Source organism: Leptonotus elevatus, chromosome 9 (genome assembly GCF_054856555.1).
Source record: "Leptonotus elevatus isolate MCC_2025b chromosome 9, RoL_Lele_1.0, whole genome shotgun sequence".
NCBI classification, from domain to species: domain Eukaryota; kingdom Metazoa; phylum Chordata; class Actinopteri; order Syngnathiformes; family Syngnathidae; genus Leptonotus; species Leptonotus elevatus.
This window is the reverse complement of record NC_141247.1, coordinates 12057139-12077028: the sequence shown is the minus strand read 5'-3', so window position 1 is coordinate 12077028 and position 19890 is coordinate 12057139.

Genomic DNA, 19890 nt, shown 5'->3' with positions numbered 1-19890 from the left:
TTCCAAACAATTGAATGACTACAGTATTAAACTACAAACTACATATTGGAATCAAGACAAAATTGTGCCGTTTGCTGGATGAAATGTGTCACTGCCACTTTGTCAATTATGTAGTCAGCAACAAACTGAACAACATGAATTTAGGTTTGAGAATGTCAATGATTTTATTTTATTTTTAGATAACCATAAACAAAGTTTGCCAAATCACAGTTGTTTTTTTAACGGTTTGGCTTTTCCAATCTGTTTCTATCATCTCTCCCAGATGGAATTGTAAAACTAACCATCTGTCAGGTCAATAATAAAAAACCTTTACAATGTAAGAGACATTACGTTTGATGAAAGCTTGGGGTATAAAAAAAAGTGTCAATGATGTATTAAATAGTCATTCTCATCATGTTATTGCTCCAGTTTTTTTACCTCACATGGGTATTAATGATGGACTTGTGCATACGGCAACATGCAAAGGCACACTTCTATATTCCAAATAGACATGTGCACGTAATATGTTGAAAAAGACACAAATGTCCAAACTCCACAGCGGCCAACTGCCTCGGCCATGTTGACACCTAAAGAATTGATTTTCCAATGGCAGCACGGTCCATCAGTTGCCAGAAACATTGGCTTGGACTGCAGTCGCATCATATTGACACAGGGCGCAATCACTTCTGCTTGCCTGCATTGTTCCTGTGGCACTATAGAAAACAGACAAAGGGCTAGCGGATAGCTAAAGGTATGCTCCACAATTCACATTCACTAAGATTCACTGTTGACCTTTTTTTCCTTGATCACCCAAATACAAACTAGATAAAGTGGTAATAAAAATATCCTGTTCAACCCCAAAAAAACCACACACGCCATACCTACAGTGATTCACGGCAGTGGCAGCATCATGCTTTGTGGTTGTTATTTTATTTATATTGTTAGCCAAAACTAGGGCCTTAGACAAGGGGGAATGAATTACAAACTATGAACAATTCAAAATAGAATAAATCAAATATGACATCAACCACACTTCCACGGAATGACAAATCTGCCTGCCTGTGCCTCATTTGAGTTACACCACTTACACCACTAGATAGACTTGTTTTTTGCAAGTCTAAAACCTAGTCTACTTTTTGTCACCATATTGCGAGGTGTGCCAGGTGTGTGACAGCCGCGGTGCCGGAACGCCCAGTGAGGCATGGTACATCTACCAAATTCACAAGCATGCTAGACTAGACTTGACCCGGCACCAAAATGAAAACTTTACACACGCGTACCAGTCTACCAAAATAGGGCCCCAGCTGTCTGTCTTTATTTGCCTTTCAAAAATAAAATGTGAAGGCACCCAATTATAGCAAAAAGGTTCATTTACATTTGTTGTCCCCCTGCCGGAATTATTATTATTATTTTTTATCTTTAACATCCTTTTGTCAGGTTAACAAAATTATTTGTGTTAGAAATGCCAAGGATGTTCTTTTTCCAAGGTATTCCAGTTGATCCAAAACATCTGTCCGATGAAATTGGATTCCTCAATATTCGAAATGTAAAGTAATTTCTGGACTATAAGCGGCCACTTTTCTCACTTGCATTCGACCCTGCGGCTAATACAAAGGTGCGGCTTATCCATCAGATAACAAGGGGGCGCACTATAAAGGAAGCGCAATAGCGTCAGGCAGAGCAAAACAAACCAAATGAGCCCAAATACAGTAGGAGAGACAGAACGAGAGCGAGACAATTTGCGCCCTCATTATGGAAAAGAAAGTAACATTAAAACTTTAGCTAGCGCGTCTTATAGTCAGGTGCGCCTTGTAGTCCAGAAATGACTGTAAATGAGATTTGCTCTGTTTGGATCACCGTTCTCCTTAAATTGAATATGAAAAACAGCATTGCTCAGACGCAACATTCTCGAAGCTTTGTGATAGCCAATAATAACAGTAACGTCACATTTTGATCCTTTGATGTCCGCTCTTACTATCATTGTGAAGCAGAATTCACCAATTAAATAGACAATTGGTCATTTTGCAGAATAGCACCCAACTTGCTGAAATGTAACTCCAAAGTCCAATGGAGCAATTCAATTGATTTTCTCAAAGGCATGACAGTATTTACACATTAAGTGGCTGTAAAGCCATCTAATATTGGTATTCAATTCAACTATGCCGTGCGCCGTATTGATATTTTGTTACGACAAACAGCGTAGCAATTATTAATGAAGACATCCTGCAGGTAATTACAACACTAATTTGGCTATGGAACATCGAGTAAGTATCTGATTTTTCCATTTAGTAGATTTGTTTGACCAAACAAAGGCCTAATTATCCTCATGGAGGAGGTACAAATTTTCTTACAGTCGCAGATCATGAGGTCTCTACAAAAGACTAACATAGGGATCAGTAATTCCATCATTGTGTAGTGAAAGGCTTCCCTGTGGAGCTAGTGATGGTAATATGGCGATTGATTTGGTGTTTGCGATGGAAAAAAAGTGTATTGTGTACGATGGATGTTTCAGGTGGACACTCAGTGGGGATGCAGATGTTTGGAGTCATCTGCGAAACTGCTTGGGCAACATGATTCATTTATTTTTCTCAATTGTTCATGCTAATGTGGAGTTATGAGTAAGCGGCGAAGTTTTGCTATGCGCAATTGCACTTGAGTCATAAGGCTAATCACGCCCTGTCCTCATGGTCAGACTAATAGCGCTTTACATTGCTGAACTCAGCGCGTCTACTTCAACACCTCCATTACAATTCTCTCTGCATTGCATCAATCATGGTCGATATCTCCTGCAATGACAAATGTAATACTGCACAGACGACATATGTCACTAGAATGATTGCGGTGCTTCAAGCAGCTGTTGTCTCCAGTAAATTAGTGAGTATATTAGTGGAATAAATATGCAATTAGTATATCTAATAGAGGGAACCAGTGCGTTCAACTGAAGCCAAATGTCCTAGAGTTAACTGTTAAGAGCACTGGACACTCCATTAGGTATACCCTTCAAAATATACATAGATAAAATCCAAATGTTGTACCTCTCAAGAATGCCAAATACTGTATAACCCTATTAGAAACATCTTTCATTAGGGTCATGGGTGAGATGTAGCCTATACCGGCTGGTTTTGGATGAGGGGTAGGGTATACCCTGGACTGGTCATTACCTAATCAACCACTTTAATGACAACATTAAAAATACTGATTTCTTGGGCCCCGGTCTATTATGGATCCTTATCATAGTCGTTACTTTTTGCACCTTTACTACCGTACAACCCGGGTGCAGTTATTGTACATAGAAATATATTTAGCAGCAAACAGGACATTTTATTTCAAATTAACTGTGCAGAAAATGTACAATCATAAATTTATTATAATTTAGTTACTTGTTTGGGCCATAACATCCGTCAGAAAATTGGCAAAAATGTTGACCAATGTGGTTTTTGAAATAAAAGATCGAAAAAAATGTCTTATTCTTTAAAAAAAAAAAAAATATATATATATATATATATTTAGCATGGTTATAAAAAAAGAGAAAATAATTCCACTACATACACACAAACCCCTTAATATAAAAGTGGTTATTTCCCCAAAATCCACTCAAAATACAGTACTGATAATGACAAGCGTGTATATTTTCCCAAAAACGATCAACAAAATGTAAATTTCAATAATAATACTCTCACCTTTTTTCAAAGAAGCAAAACCATCAAAGACATTCCCAATAGAAAGATATATGGAAGGAAAGCCAACCATCGTCTAACAAAAACACAGCCAATCACCGAAGAGGGAGTGAGGTGCGAGACTATAGACCTGCTACCTGACACTTACGTACTGAAGAAAGGGCACTTGTTGGACATGAGGAGAGTGAAATAAAATGTGTGATAAGGAAAGAGGTGGGCAAGTGGTGTGAAGAGCACAGAGGTGGAGATCTGGATTTGAAGATATGAGTCAGGAGGAATTAAAAAGTGACCCGTATTGACAAATAGACAATAGACAAAGGTAAAAGAGAGAATGTGACAAAATGTTAAGGAAGGTGGCTAGGGAAATCACACCCAATAGTTGAAAAATCTGATTGGAAAATGTAAAAGTAAGAACATGGTCACTGCAGTAGCAAATATTCCAACAGGTGCAGAAGCAAGAGCAATGTAAATAGTTGCTTTTGCAGAGAAAAGAACTGCACATGAATGCACACTCCATCCCCCCACGCCTGACCCAGAGAAACCTTGGGCCGACACGCAGGAAAAAAAATCCCTATTTTTCACAACCCAAAGTAAAAAGTATGATTTGCATTTCCCACACAAAAGGTGTGTTCAGTGTCTTTTGTTGTGTTGTAAAATTCAGTCATTTTACATACACAGCAGCTTGTATGTGCTGTACCACAATGCAGTCAGCATGGAAAGCTTTATAGTGCTGTAGTACAAAATATTGACATTTACATGGATGGGATAATGGACATTATTATCAAGTGAGATGTTTGATGATCACATGTTGAAGGGATGCAACCCAATTAACATGGTCATTGTTCATCTATGTATGTCTTCACTCAGGTTACTCAGTGTGTTACTGTGGAGATGTATCTTGCTCCTGAGCCCACATTCACTGGTTGGTGTGTGTGTGTGCGTGCGTGCATGTGTGTCTGTGTGAGATCAAATGTGGCCACATGTTGATGGCCGTCATTGTGTTCCCTGTCTGCGCTCATCAGTGGATGTGCATGTGCATAATGGTGTGTAATCAGCAGCCCTTTGGAACTTTACAATAAGTCATTAACAGTCAGGACTGTTGTGCACAGACCGTGATTTCAAAGATGCTCCTCAACAGCTTGTGCGGCATGCGCTGATTGAACTGGCGCACTTGAAAGGGGGAGAGAGACGTCAGGTTCACAGCATCCTGTCGTGGTCCATCTGCCCCCGCCGTCAGACTCCTTTGTGAAGAGGAAGGGGTTTGAACTTCAAAGAACAGCAATGCTACCTGGGAGACAGAAACAATTAGAACAGGGTCTGCTGAGCGGTGGCGTGGAGGAGTTATACCCGTCAGTTAGGGTTGATAAGGTGCCACCTTTCTTGCGCACTCAAAAGCCAAAAATCCACCAAGCGGTTACGTTCAGTTCAGCTCACCGCGGTACAATTGGGAATGAAAGCCTTGATCTATTAGGCTATTGGTACTGTAATGGTTGACATAGTTGACTGATGCAGATGGCGAGGATCAATTCCCACAGAATGAATCCTCTATTCACAATTGGCAAAACTGCCTGGCAACCAGTCCACGGCGTGGTCCGCCATATGGTCTGCTGTGTTCGGCTTCAGCTTCTGTCATGGCGGTGAATAGGATAAGTGTTAGCGAAAGTTGATGGATTGATGGGCCATGATCTGACTTTAAGTTTTAGTGGCGGTGTGTGCATGTGGGAAGCGTATATAGCTCTATTAACAATATTAATAGCATGACATAGCAGTGCAATAGGCAAGGCAGATTTATTTATATGGCACATTTCATTCGCCTATATTAAAGGGACATTCAGTGATCCCTAGCGTCATCGAATGGTCAACTAATAATTCATTTATAAAAAAAAAAAAGACTGTTTATGTCAATAGTATGCAAAAAAATAATAATGTTGTATTGCATGAACATTTTTTTTTTTAAATATAATCGTAGGTATTGTAATCACTAATTACATGAACTGGCTGTAGTCTCACCTTACTAGAGCTGCCATGTTTCACCGCCATCTTCCTGCTACAGATGCTCAAAGGACAACTTTGCAAATGTAGTTAGCCCGGGACTAATGGGTCAACCACACCACCTGGTCGCTAGTGTTTTACTAGCTTTTTTTTTTGTACTAGCTCCTCACGCTAGCCTCTCTTGTTAGCTGCTCCGGCTAATTCCGGCTCGCTCGGTCTTTCGGTGTTGCTCGCCTAGCTTCGTTCCGTTGTGTGCGTGCCTCTGTGTGCTGCTAATGCTGGATGGCGCCAAGGATTACCAGTCTTTAAATTAGACAACACAACAGCTAACAACATTCAGAAGCAAAAAAAACTAAACAAAAAAAACACACATTAACAACATTATACAAATGAAAAGAAGACCTAAAAACATTTAAAAGTAGTAAAGAACATGACACACTGCACTGTTGCACGTGTTATAAATCCAAATGACTGATTTTCATATGGTTCAGCTGTTAGTTTCAATGTTTAAGGAAAACATGGTCCAACAATTTGCTTCACCCATGGCAACACAGACCCTTGGGGGCTTTACTAAAGTTTAAAGTCAAATGTCGCAAGACAGACAGTCTGGTAAAAAACAACTATTTTTCTCTTTCTAGAGATCTGCTCTGTTATATAAATGGATATATTTATTTATTTATTTAAAAACGGTGTTTTTGTTTTCTCCATATTTTCACAGGCAACAATTGAGTCTCCATTCAGTTTAAAATTGTCAACGTTTTTTATCTTGATTGTTCACAGTGGAATACGTCCAATAAACATTGCCATTAAGTCATGAATAAATAATTACTTAATCGTGTTCTTGCATTAAACATCTAGCACCATCCTCCAGTATAACCTACAATGTAGTGGAAAAACCCCAGACGAGAGCACATAGAGCTAAGACTTGTGGCTGTAATAAGTATATTCTCATTAACACTGATATCCCGCACGGTCTTTGCAGCAGCCCAGCTTGAGTCCAGCGCAAATCTCAGGAGAATGCTGCCTCATATAGAATACCCTTGAGCCGTTTCACCATGCTCTAAAATCTCCTGCATGCCTTTGCTGGCTCGTTAAACAGCTCCACCTACTTTCACCTCGCTTGCATTTCATTACAGTGTGAAAGTTTTAGTTGAGAATCTTTGCTCTTTAATAGCACCTTCTCAGACCAGACATGACTGAGCCGATCACCCTGATAAAGAATTAGATATTATAATTTTATTCTCTACATAAAAAAAAAGAAAATCTAACAAATTATGAGAGAGATACTGCATGAACAAATTGAGACACCTCTAATCAATAAGGCTGGACTCCTTACCACCAGTTACCATTTCTTCATCTTATTAAGACATAAAGACACTTTTGATGCTTCAGTTTGCCATGCTCGAGGGAAATGGAGAATATATGGAAACACATTTTTCAAAGATTAACGCAATACATGGCTGGGTTTGAATTGGATCTATATACATACTGTTTATGACTTAAAGCGTACCGCCCATCGGCGCATTTCGTGGTATTGATTTGGAAATGGAGCAAAATTGTAAAGCTTGATAAATATCCTCTGCTCTCATTTTTGTGTTTAGTCCAGAGGCGGTCCTAGCAAGATTTGCGCCCCGAGCAAACTATCCCTTTTTCTTTTGCCCGTTTCTCCTTTTATTTTATTTTTCTAAAGTGTGCACCTGATGCCAACAACATCTGTTCACCTGTCAATCGACCGGAGTCCGGAGTCACGCGTCATAAACACATTTACGTAGATTTTTTTCTTTTTTTGTTACTTTTTTCACACAACCCATTTAATTACTTGTAGGCATAATGCGTCTATGTTAATCATGAAATACTTTTATTTGGAAGCAGTTTGTCCAGCCCTCGCCCCACTCCCCCTCACCTCTTTGGATACACACAACCTGTATGACTCTCCGCAGCCAGTTGACCTGGCAATGAGGGCGCCATAGCACTCGACAAGGAAATGAGCGGCCCAGAAAATTTGTGAGTTTTAATTCGATTTTGCCCTGTGATTGGCTGGCAACCAGTTCAGGGTGTACCCCGCCTACTGCCCAAAGCCAGCTGGGATAGGCTCCAGCAACCCCCGCGACCTTTGTGAGGACAAGCGGTACAGAAAATGGATGGGATGGATGGATAATTTTTTTTTTTTTAAGGCCTTACATAGATTGCGCCCTGGGCGGTTGCACACATTGCGTATAGCAAAAACCGGCCCTGGTGAAAACTTGTATTTGCCCAAATTATCGCCCTGATTAATTTTAATGCATGGTGCCATGTTAGGAACGGATGTGATGTCACAGTATTGACTGGGCTCTCCCTTGCACCCGTCAGTTGCTATTGTGCGATACGTCAGATCGCTTGCCGTTGGATATAAATCTGTCATCCAGACTTGGATATTTATTTATTATATATTAATTAATTAATTATTTATTTTTTATGTAAACCGAAAGGACCTTCCTATTGACTTTGCAAAATTGTGAGACTGACTGAATTGTTGGAATCTGACCAATAAAATGCGGCCTTGAATTGGGGATACGGCTACGTCAAAAGCCACCGCTTTATTGCAGGCAAGTATGGCTGCCCGCATTTGGCTGTCATGGTGTCTTGATAAATACGTCCCACGACCTATTACAAGCTTGCTTTAATGCAACCAGTGTAAACAAAAACGAGTTTGCATGCGGTTTTTCTTGATAAACCATGTATATTTCTCCTTCTGACCACAACAGGTGCACTTTTCTAGATTATTCTTGGGGGGAGAACTGCTTGCTCTTGTGCTTCTATGCCCAAGAAACAACCAATTTGATTTAGCCTTTTTAAAGGCAGCCATCAAAATTGGCGTTTGAATGTGCAATTTTATTTTGTTTTATATATATATATATTTCACATAAGGTGTAGTTATGTTTTATAAGTTTTGCAGGAAATAAGAACAACATAAGACATACAAACTTGAACAGAAGTGGGAGAAAGAGTGTGTGATTTTTTTGTGATGTTTTAGACTGAAATGATTTTAAAATGTCCTTATATAACGCATGCATGCATCATACTGTGTAATTGATGAGTGCAAACCATTACAATATCTGTACCCCAAGAAATATCTAGTTTCAGACAAATATACATTGTTCTAATTTGCCACGTTTTTCTCTACAATGTGACCTTGATTTGTTGAAATTGCTCCAAGAATGTTTTTGTGCATTCAGTATGCTCCATTTGTGGGATATGAAATTATTTTATTTCACTTAATGAAGTCAAATGAGCGGAGAGATGTGGCAGGACAGCCACTAGTTCATTCCTAACATAATGCATTTTCTACAGGAGTTTTCTTTCTTTAACACAATAAGCGAGAAGCCTCTCAAGGTTCTTGCAGGTGTATCATCATTTCCAACCGGCCTCAGTGTTGGAGAGGAGATGAGAAAAACACTCACGCCAGCTGACTGGCAAGCTTGTTGGACTTGCAGACACGAACAGCGGCGGTGGTATCAATCCCTGGAACGAGGCCGATGACCGATTCTGATTCAGGGCCGCATCAAAGAATGTGAATGCAGCAGCACTAACAGGGATGCTGGAGGTCAGGGACACTGACTGAGGGATTTAGTCATTTCAGAGCTTATGTGAAGCACCACGGAGAGCAGCAATAAAAGCACAATGTGACTTTGTGACCTGCAGTTGGAGGGCTACAAACTAGGAGCCATGTGAACTAGTTGATGATGATGTTTTGACACGCTCGAGCACAGCGTTTCCTGACCTTTATTGAGCACTACATATTTCATATTGGAAAAAATACTAAGACACACAATTTAGCAAAATGTGTAAAAAAAAAGTGGATAGACAGGTTAATTATGTACGTCATGTCATCTAGTGGAAATGATTGCTTTGTCTGCTACAATACGTGGCGTTAGCATAAATAAATAAAAACATATATATATATTAGATCATATTTTTGTCAAAATAATTGACAATACTGGTTGAGAATCAATGCTGCATATACACAGCACGCTCACATCTCTGTATTATTTTCAAATAAAGACACATGCAAGCAGGCAGCCAACTTCACCAAATATGTATTTTTTGGGTTGTGCATCATATTGAGAGTTACCTCTAATATTTTGGGTTTTTTACAAGAGTTACCTACAAGAGAAGTACAATAAATAAATAAATGTTCACCTTTAGCTGTGTTTTTTACTGCAGTCCCAACAATTTAAATTAGGGCTTGGCGAGTATCGATACCTAGTATCGTGACTGGTATTGGGCCGATAACGGGCCTCATTTTAAGGTATCGGTACTTGCGACGGCCCCATCTTGTGGCTGTTTTACGATTAGGAACTACAAATGACTAATTACAAAAATAGTTAATTGTCATTAATTTCATGTAATTTTAAGGAAAAATGCTAGACTTTACACTGATCTGATCGACTGGATAGGCATCAGACGATATTTCGCATTTAATGCGAAATTAGTGGTCGGCTGTAATCTTTTGATTGTCCTCGATCAATCAATGATGTAGTTGATCATCTCCACAAAATAAGACGTAACATGTTATATTTAATGTTTATCAGCATTTTTTGAATATTTTTCCATGCATTTCAATTGATGTCAATTATATGTGGGTTTTTGCTCTTGGTAGGCCAGTTCCAATCCCTCATGATGGTGGAGGTCAACCGTAGAGTAACTACAAAAGTGTTTTTTTTTTCAAACAAATATATTGCTCCATCTTCTGATCGAGCCTGTGATCGGTTATCTTTTTTTTTCTTAACTTGAAATCCTGATTGTGTAAAGCATAAAAAAAACCAATATATTTTCAAATTCAAAATTATCGGTCATTGTTTTTTGGGGGAAATGTTATGTCTCAAAAGTACTAGTGGTATCGGTATTGGTATCAATATCGGTATCCATAACTACTCAAGAGTTGAGTACTCATACCGGTATCGGTCTTTGTGTCGAACATCCCGTACTGTAGAGTATTTTCAACCTTGTTTCACTATTCCTTCAATAGAACCGTTATTGTATTCAGAATTTTATTTTCTAAAATGGCACTGCCTGACATTTCATACACTCATACATCATTCTACATGAACCACAAAATATACCTCTGGCGAAAAAGTGTAAGTATGGAACTCCACGACTTCTTTGGCCTTTGCACACCTCGATTGAGTGCTAGCTATATTTGCAGAGCACAGATATTGGATATGTGGACTTGTATTGGGTCTAAAATACGCAAATGTTCCTCATACTATGCGTGATGCAGTATGTATATAATCCTGAAGAGTATTTTTTTTGTAAATTGAGAGTAAATGCCAGTAGTACTGTCTGCCATTGTCCAGTAAAAAATGTGGCAGTTTCTGGTTTAGCTGTGTATGGTGGCCATATCTTCTACTTGTGTGACATTTACTGAGCACAATGACACTCTCAGGACACATTCACATCAGTCTCATCTGTATGCATCGCTCCAAACAATCCATCTAGGAATAGGTCTGAAGCTTTTAGGGGTGATAAAACTCTTCATGGGCTATTCCCGTGTCCTTTCAGATTTATTTTTTTTCACTTTGTTTGCTTTTCAATGAGCTGGGGCAAGCCTGGCAGTAACACTGCAACGTTGGCAGTAATTCCATTAGATCACAGGAGGCATAGGTGACATCTAAAACCTCGATACTGTTTCTTCTTTTTTTAATGGTGCTGCACATGTCACGCACACCATCATTAGCTGACTATCACAAACTCAAACTTTTGTCTCTTTTCTCCTTATTTGTTAATGAGAGCCGCTGCTCGTGCGGCTGGCAGCCTCTCACATCCTCGCCTACTTTCCTCGCTGTAATGAAGCGTACCGAGGACAAGCTACTTAGCGGCACACCTCCGCTGGATGGCTCGCAATGTCAGCGGTGTGTGTAAAAGAAGCTTTTTATTTAGTTGTTTTACTCTCCCTCCTTCCTTGCGGCGCCACATCCACGTTCCTTTTTGTGTTGTGACTGATAGAGCCCTAATATTGCTGGAGTTGTCAGCAGCCAGGATGCTAAATTAAGTCTCTGTGCATACGTTTAGAGCCCACCCACATACAGCAATGCTGCCCCCCAGTGCATTCTACGGTTGATGTTAAGTAAAACATTTTTTTTAAAAAGCATTGCAATGCAAGCTTTCTGGAGTAAGGCTGCCCATCTTTCTGTTGCTCGCTTGTGATCCGTTAACGAAGTGACATAATTTGTTTGTACCATTTACATAATGCATCAGAGACTCACAAGCGCTGATTACACTTTACAAATAAGTCCGTGGAGAAAGAATGCAAAGAGGACTGCCTTTGCTCTCTGAGCCAGTGTGGCTGTGAGTTTTATTTATTTATTTATTTTATTTTTTATTTTTTTGCTTGCAATGCGTAGCTGGCAGCCATCCAGGAACATGCCATCCCCTCCATTTTTCAAAGTGCATTTATATTAGCGGCACTCTTGGCAGGCAGGCAGGCCTCTCCGGCGGTTAAGGTTGAAGCGCCTCCCAGACTGACTATCATTACGATGGCTATGACATAAAAACTGTTATTGGCCTTGTTTGGTGTTGGTTATTGCAAGTGTATCCAAAAAATACTGCACATACATCTCACTCTACCCCGCCTTTTTAGGGATGTAACCATATATAGGGTCTAATAAATAGGTGATTTCGATGATTTGACATTTGTCATAAATATTAAATGGCTCTGCTTGCCCTTGGTTACCTTTGCTGCAGAGTAAGAAGCTTTATCGAGTGTGTACAACAGCCCTTTGTAGTCTTATTGACAGGCGACAACACCTTCCTTTACATTTCTCTGATAAAATAGTATTTGTATTTATTTATGTATTTATTTATTTGCATCTGATCAAGGCTAATGCCATCAAGCTTTTGTGGTTGCAATCATTGCTTAGAGAGGCAATAAGGAATATTTATGTTTTTACACCCTACTTTCCCTGATAGTTGGCTGTGCACTTTACTTTGACACCATTAAAAGGGCACATATTAGTGTGTTTTTATACAAAGACTTGGGTCCATCAAGTGTGAAATTATACAACCAAGTAAATATTTAGTTATCAGCCTATTGCTGAAAATAAGACTTTTAAAAAAAATTAATAGTTTTGTCACAATTTGGCTAATTATTATAACAGTCACACTCGGAAGCTCGGCTGGATGAAGATTCACTAAGCGAGCCAACATGGAAGCACTATCATATCAATGACAAAATGTTCAACTGGATTGGGGAAGCAGATGGTTGAACATCAAACTTTGGAGGTATAGTCAAAGTATACAAAATCTCTAATAGCATGACCAAAAACTACAAGATATGTTACGAGTTACTTTTTTTTAATTTTTTTTTATCACAAGATATGTCTTTTTAGCAGTTGCTTTACCCTGGTTGTCATAGTAGCTAGCAAAAGCCTTACTCTGCATTTATATAGCATTAGAATATCAGCAACCTTTTATTAAGACACCTGAGAACTAGTATAGTTGTGAGCGATTGTTAAAAAAAGAAAGAAAGAAAGAAAAATAATATCTTTAACGGAAGTAGAATGTTCAGAAGCTAAAAAAATAGGGATCTTTTACACCACTTTTTTTCTTTTAGACCGATACCAGTATGAGTACTCAACTCTTGAGTAGTCAAATACCGATACCAAGTACCGATACCACTAATACTTTTGATACATAAAACAAATCCCCCCAAAAACAATGGCAGGTAACTTTAAGATTTTTAAAAGCATTTTTCTTAAATTTGCATGAAATTTGTCAATTTTCTATACTTCCCATTTTTAGTTACTGATCATAAAACGGCCACAAGAGGGCTGCTGATCGGCCACTATTGCGAGTACAATACCTTGGCCAATGTATCCCTACTAAAAAAGTCAAACAATCCTAAACAAAAGAGAAGATGTATGCAGTGTAAGATCATATGATATAAACATAATTTGATGATTTGATGACAGGTTAATTGTGTCAACTATTAATACCACCGTTAACTAAAATGTTATTTTATCTTTATTATTTTTGGTTTGATTTGGTTGAACTGATTTTCAGTTGCAAAAACTTATTTTTATAGCCAAAATTTTAAAATGCCAAAATGAGTTTATTGTATGTATGTTTTTTAAATGAATTAAATACTAAGAAAAACTATTTTGATGTACCAGAGCATCACATTCTGAACGTCACTGAGGAAAAATGTTAGTTGGCCTTCTACTATCTATTCAGTCATATAATTGAAATACATAATCAGAATGAGATCTAATAACATCCAGTATGTACCAACAAACTCAAATTAAAACAAATAATATTTAAAAAAAAAAAAATCAGTGTATGAAAGAATTCCAAAGGCACCTTTATGGAACTTAAAACTGCTGTAGCGCACGCACATTTTCGAATTCTAAGAAAAATTTATTACTTGGTTCCTTGCATCATCTAGAGCTATTTAATTTACAAAACCAAATGGACTTGCATACTGCAAAGCAATATGCTGTACATTTAATTTGTACTATGTAGTCGCCATTGGATGAATAGCAAGAGTGCCTCTGTCATCAATGTCTCCCAAAGTGTTTAGTTTGTTTGCCTTAGACTGGAGACAATACACGGCAGAATAAACACTCCCCCACATTTCTCACGGCAGGGAGGCCCCGCGCTGTAAAATGCCTAGATTGATAGAGCAACGTTCAATTCATCCCTGGAGGAGAAGGGCAAACTCCTGTGGCGCCGCCTGCATCACGCGCGCCCTTCCCGCGACTCGACACCAGAGATAAACTTTTCCACACAACAATGGCTCTTCGGTGGCAGCAATGATGGGAGCCTCTTGTATAGCCGGGGCCTTGACGGAGAACAATTAACATCTCAACACAGTCACAAAATAATGAAATAGCTACGTAAGCATGGCATTTGTCCAAATCCTCACAACCTTGCTCTGCTCCATTCTTGCACCGGTTGTATAAAATCGGCAACAGTACGCGGAGGCAGATACAAATAAAGGTGATTTTGCCAAAAGAGATGCTGAGCGATGGCTCTCATTAGTCCACAGTGGAAAGCAAAGTCGAGGTTTAACTGAGAAAGATTCCTGACCATTAGCCTACTGGCAGCAGCTGTATTGATAGGATTTTAATAAGACGCTGCATTAATGGTTATCATGAGTGAGTGGCTTTATGGTAATGAGAAAAGGCAGAGGAGGAGAAAGGAAGTCTCTCATGTGTTTTCTGCCACATTCTGCCCACGCTCGAGGCCACTGATGCTAGCAGCTTCCAAAAAAGTGTAGGTAGTAAAGCGTTACAAAAGTGTGTAATTACAGTAATGTACCTTTTAAAATCAATAAGGGAAGGCATTACTTGTAAAATGTATATGTAATATTATAGCCATTACAATCTTAGAATATATGTTTTTATTGCAATTGCTGTTTTTTATTAAATTAAATTTGTATCCCAGATTTATTTGTTGGCATACATTATATAGTCTTCCTCATTGCGGCCTGCTTTTATTTTTTTTAATAAGCATTGCATTACTGCACGGTTTCATGGATGAAATGTTAAATTTTTGAAGAAAGAAGAAAAAAAGACAAGAATTGTAATTTGTGGGTGCCCCATGCATGTTTCTCTTTAACAGGGCGGTCCTATCTTGAGATAATGACGGACAAAGGCATTTTATTCGTCTCTCGGTGTAGCCCAGAATCAATTGTCCCACCGACCGGTAATTGACCGGGAGTTGGGGATAGCTGATCTACCGGATATGAATTATGAACAGTAAAAGCATATCAGGTGGACTAAAAGCTGACGGAAAATGTGGCTTTATGACATTAGTCAATGTTTAGTCATAGGTTTAAAGTAAAGATTTTGAAAAGGTTTTGTCGTTGCATTGGCTCGTTTTAATGAAACTAATTCACATACTGTTTACGTTTTACAAACTCGAATAAGTAATTATTTTTCAATGATCAGTCACTTTAATGTCAACATTGTTTTTGTTTTTTTCCTGAAGTTTCTAAAGTATAACTTGCCCAACACGGCTTGTGAGTGCACCTTTTCTGGTTCACAATGTGTGGAACACAAACCCTGTTCCCGATGTAAAAAATGTTGCCATTTTTAGCTGTAAATTGAGTGAGTGGAAGGAGGAAGAGGTGGTGTCAGCTCCGTCTCCTGTGTGCGCAAAAGTCTTCATTTCCTTCTGTTAATCAGTTGGACTAATTTTCCCCTTGTTCCATTTTTAACCTTACAGTGTCACTGCCTCCAGTAGCTCTAATTGAAATATTAGCAGCCAGTTAAGTAAATGAAGGCAATTTAATCAGTCCCCCCATACTTCTTTTTTTAATCTTTTCCTCATGTGATGGAGCGATCTTTTCTTAATGAAGACAGAAGTTGAAAGATCAATTTAGATCGCCTTTTTTCAACTAAGATGACAGTTCTATAATCTCATCGCCAAAAGACAAACTGGCAGTTAAACACAAACCATTACTATTAAATATAAGAAAAAACAAGAATGCAACATTTTGCATTTTTTGCAAATTTTGCTTGTATTTTTAATGAGCTGATCTCAAAGATCTACAATTCCCCCATGTACACAAATAGCCTATTTAACTCAAATATTGCTCACAAATCTGTATACATTTTGTTAGCGAGCATTTCTCCTTTGCCAAGATAATCCGTCCACCTCACAGCTGATTGGACAGCATGACTTTTGCAGAGGTGCGTATTGGGCAATAAAGGGTCATTCTATAAATGTGCAGCCTTGTCACGGACAGGACAATGCCAAAAATGTCACATGTTGTGAGCAAGCACGTCATTTGCATTCTGACTGCAGGTACATCCACCACAACTGTTACTTGGGAATTGAATGTTGACTTCTCGACAAGAAGCAAGAAGCCGTGAGCAAATACTCTCACTCGGTCTGGCACCTTGGAAAGGTGGACACACCAAGAGAACCCTAAACACAATTGTGTTTACATTTTGTTTTCAGTACATTTGACCAACATTTCATCCCCTTTCTCGATTTTGTCGCCTTTACAATGGTAATATCTATCTGACTGACATTGGCCAGAGTGTCAGTATCACTGTGAATGTTTTTTTTTTTTTTTTTTTTTTTTACAGAATGTCAAACTAACCTAAAGGAAAGCAAAGAATGCAATGCAGAAAGATTCCATGCAAGAACAGTTGGAATGTGCACATTCACACTAAAAACCCCAGCTAATTAAAATAAAATCATGTTTACACACATTCCATTAAAAAATGTTTCTCTTATCGAACTGTGTAATGAGTTCATTACCACAAATTTTGACTGCAGAAAAGTTGAGGTCTAATCTCGTTTCAAAAGATGCAGGTAAGGAACGCATCATTACTTTAATTAATGATAAATCCTGGTGGTTGGCATGGTAACAGTAATGGTCACCTGATGCCCTTGTTTATCCTGTCATAATGACAAGACAGGAGAGTCACCCAAACATTAAAGTTGGTTTAGGAGGTGAAAAAGGACCGCACTACCTCAAATCAACGCTCAGAACGACAAATTGAGATCCTAATAACGTTGACGTTAGATGATATATGAGTAATAATAACAGTTACAAGATCAATTAATGGGAACAAGGTGGCACAGATATGCAGTGTAATTTGGAGCAATGGTAATAATTTATAACTCCCACTTGACGGTTTTAACGTTCACATTATGTTGTACATCCTCAAATAGAGGCCTCCGCTCTAATGGCCGCAGTGCCTCAATTAATCGTCAAACATAATCATCCACTTGAATAAATAAGTGTCGCAAAAATGACAGATGGTGCCACTCGGTAGCTGTAATTAGCTTTACTGTGACTGATAACACAACGTGTCGCAAGAGACATCGTAACCGCAATACGCCCCCAAAATATGGCATCTATAAAGCAGGTAAGAAAGCAATGGCAATTCATGTTTCTGAAGAAGATAAATTACAAAAGTGTAGTCGGATACAATAGATTATATATTTTTGAATGAATGAATGAATTTAAGCCAGAGCACCCGGAATTCAAATCCAAAAACTTAGAACAGTTAAGCAGTTGTGCTAACCACTTGTTTACTGTGCTGTAGATACTTTGTAGCTAGCTAGCTAGATAGATAAATAGATAGATAGATAGATAGATAGATAGATAGATAGATAGATAGATAGATAGATAGATAGATAGATAGATAGATAGATAGATAGATAGATAGATAGATAGATAGATAGATAGATAGATAGATAGATAGATAGATAGATAGATAGGTACATAGTTAGATAGATAGATAGATAGATAGATAGATAGATAGATAGATAGATAGATAGATAGATAGATAGATAGATAGATAGATAGATAGATAGATAGATAGATAGATAGATAGATAGATAGATAGATAGATAGATAGGTCCCCAGCTACAAGTTTAACATTGCTAGTGGTGATTTGATGAAGAGAGGTGTCAAAGTACAACCCTTCCACCACAAACTTCTTACAACATAACTGGGATCTTGACTCAATGAGACATTTTCAACGGTAAGAAGATAATATTTTGTCTGTAATTAATGTGATAAATTTGTTATTTTTCATGAACAATTTAGACCTTTAAAAACTATTTTTTCTACTTGCTGTCAACTGAAGATGACATCACTTGTGCCGAGGAACTAGGCAACGACCAATCATGGCTCAGTTTGCTTACCAAACCCAGAAGCCAGGTGAGTCAAGTATCCCTTTAAAGCGAACGTAAGATCATGTGGCCCAAATGGCAGTTATGATTACCCGGTTTGCTCAAAATATCACAGCTATCACTGTGGGAGTGTATGCCCAGTGTCCTATTGAGTTACAGTAAATTGTGACAATTTGGCTATCTTGAAAACAGTTCAAGTTTCTTGAAGCCATCTGAATCGAGCACTACTCTCTGTTGTTACTTTGTTTTTGTATATATGACTGTTTTACAACGTCCGTGTTATGTCTGCATTTGCGTCCAAATTCCACACCTCACGTGACACTATGCACACCTCATTTTTTTTTAAATAAGTGTATCTTACTTGTCTCGAATATGATTGTTTTTTGTTTTTAAACTACATTTTTTTGTAACCTGATTATGTAATGCCGTTACATGAATTCCGTTAGTCCCCAAGCCAGGGCACAAGGTTTTTAAGTACGTAGTAGCTAAATCAATGCCATGATTTGGAGCACAGCTATTATAAATAACTCTTTCTCATCTTTCATATCCTACCACATTGCTATGTATTCCTAATCTCTTAATCTCTCTCCTATGTGCCTTTTGTGGGAAAAAGCACACGCTTCTAAAGACACCTTGTCAACTTCACATTACCATTATACCATGTCATTTAATTAGCATGCCTATCTTTGTTTTGCAGTTACACTACACGGAATATTGATGAGGTACATCAATAAGTATTTTAGATTTCTTCCCATGCAGGAAACAAGAAGATTTTGTTTACTCATATGCTTTTTACTGTAAAGACCATGACGAAAGTGAAACAAAAAAATTGAGACGAGGCAATCAGCTGATAAATCTTTCTTTTTTTTATTTCCCTATCAGACGTGAAAACCTGATAACCGCTGCCCCCACCCCTCTCTTCACACACCCCTCTCTCTTGCCCTTCACATCTGTGTGTCTGCACAGCCGAGATAAGCAAATCAATATCCTGTCACTTCTCATTTTTGCTGGCCCAATTCGGCTTTCCACACCTTCCACAAGGTGACAGTCTCCTGCCTGGCTTTCCCGACTGGACAGTGCCTGTCGAAGCTTTGTAGAATTTTGGTCCCTCAAGATCGACACTCTATCACTGCTCTGATGTCAAAATCCTGCTTGCCGCTTAGTCAAGGTGCTGAACTTTTAACCACTGGTGCAGCTTGGTCTATCAGATCATATTAAGTACATCTAATCTTGTATCTTGCAAGATTATTCATGTTGATTGATGATTGCTTGCTCTTGCAAACTTGTCATTATGTGTGAAAGGCAAATCAACCAAAAGTGTATATTGTTGGCCTGCTGTTACTTCCATGCAGGCAGTGCAGTGCAGTGTGCAGTGTCTCTGTATGTGCCATGTGATTAACTGGCGACCTGCTCTGGATGTAACTTGCTTTTTGTCCAAAGTTTGCTGGGGTAGTTAGCTTTTTGTACCAATGTGAATTCTAGTTGTCATAATGTACGTGACTGGTAGAAGGATGGTGGACCCAACTGCAGGGAAGCAAGGCAGGAATGGAATGCAAGAGGAGGAAATTAGAAACACTTAGTGGGAAAGGTGAGCAGACAAACATGA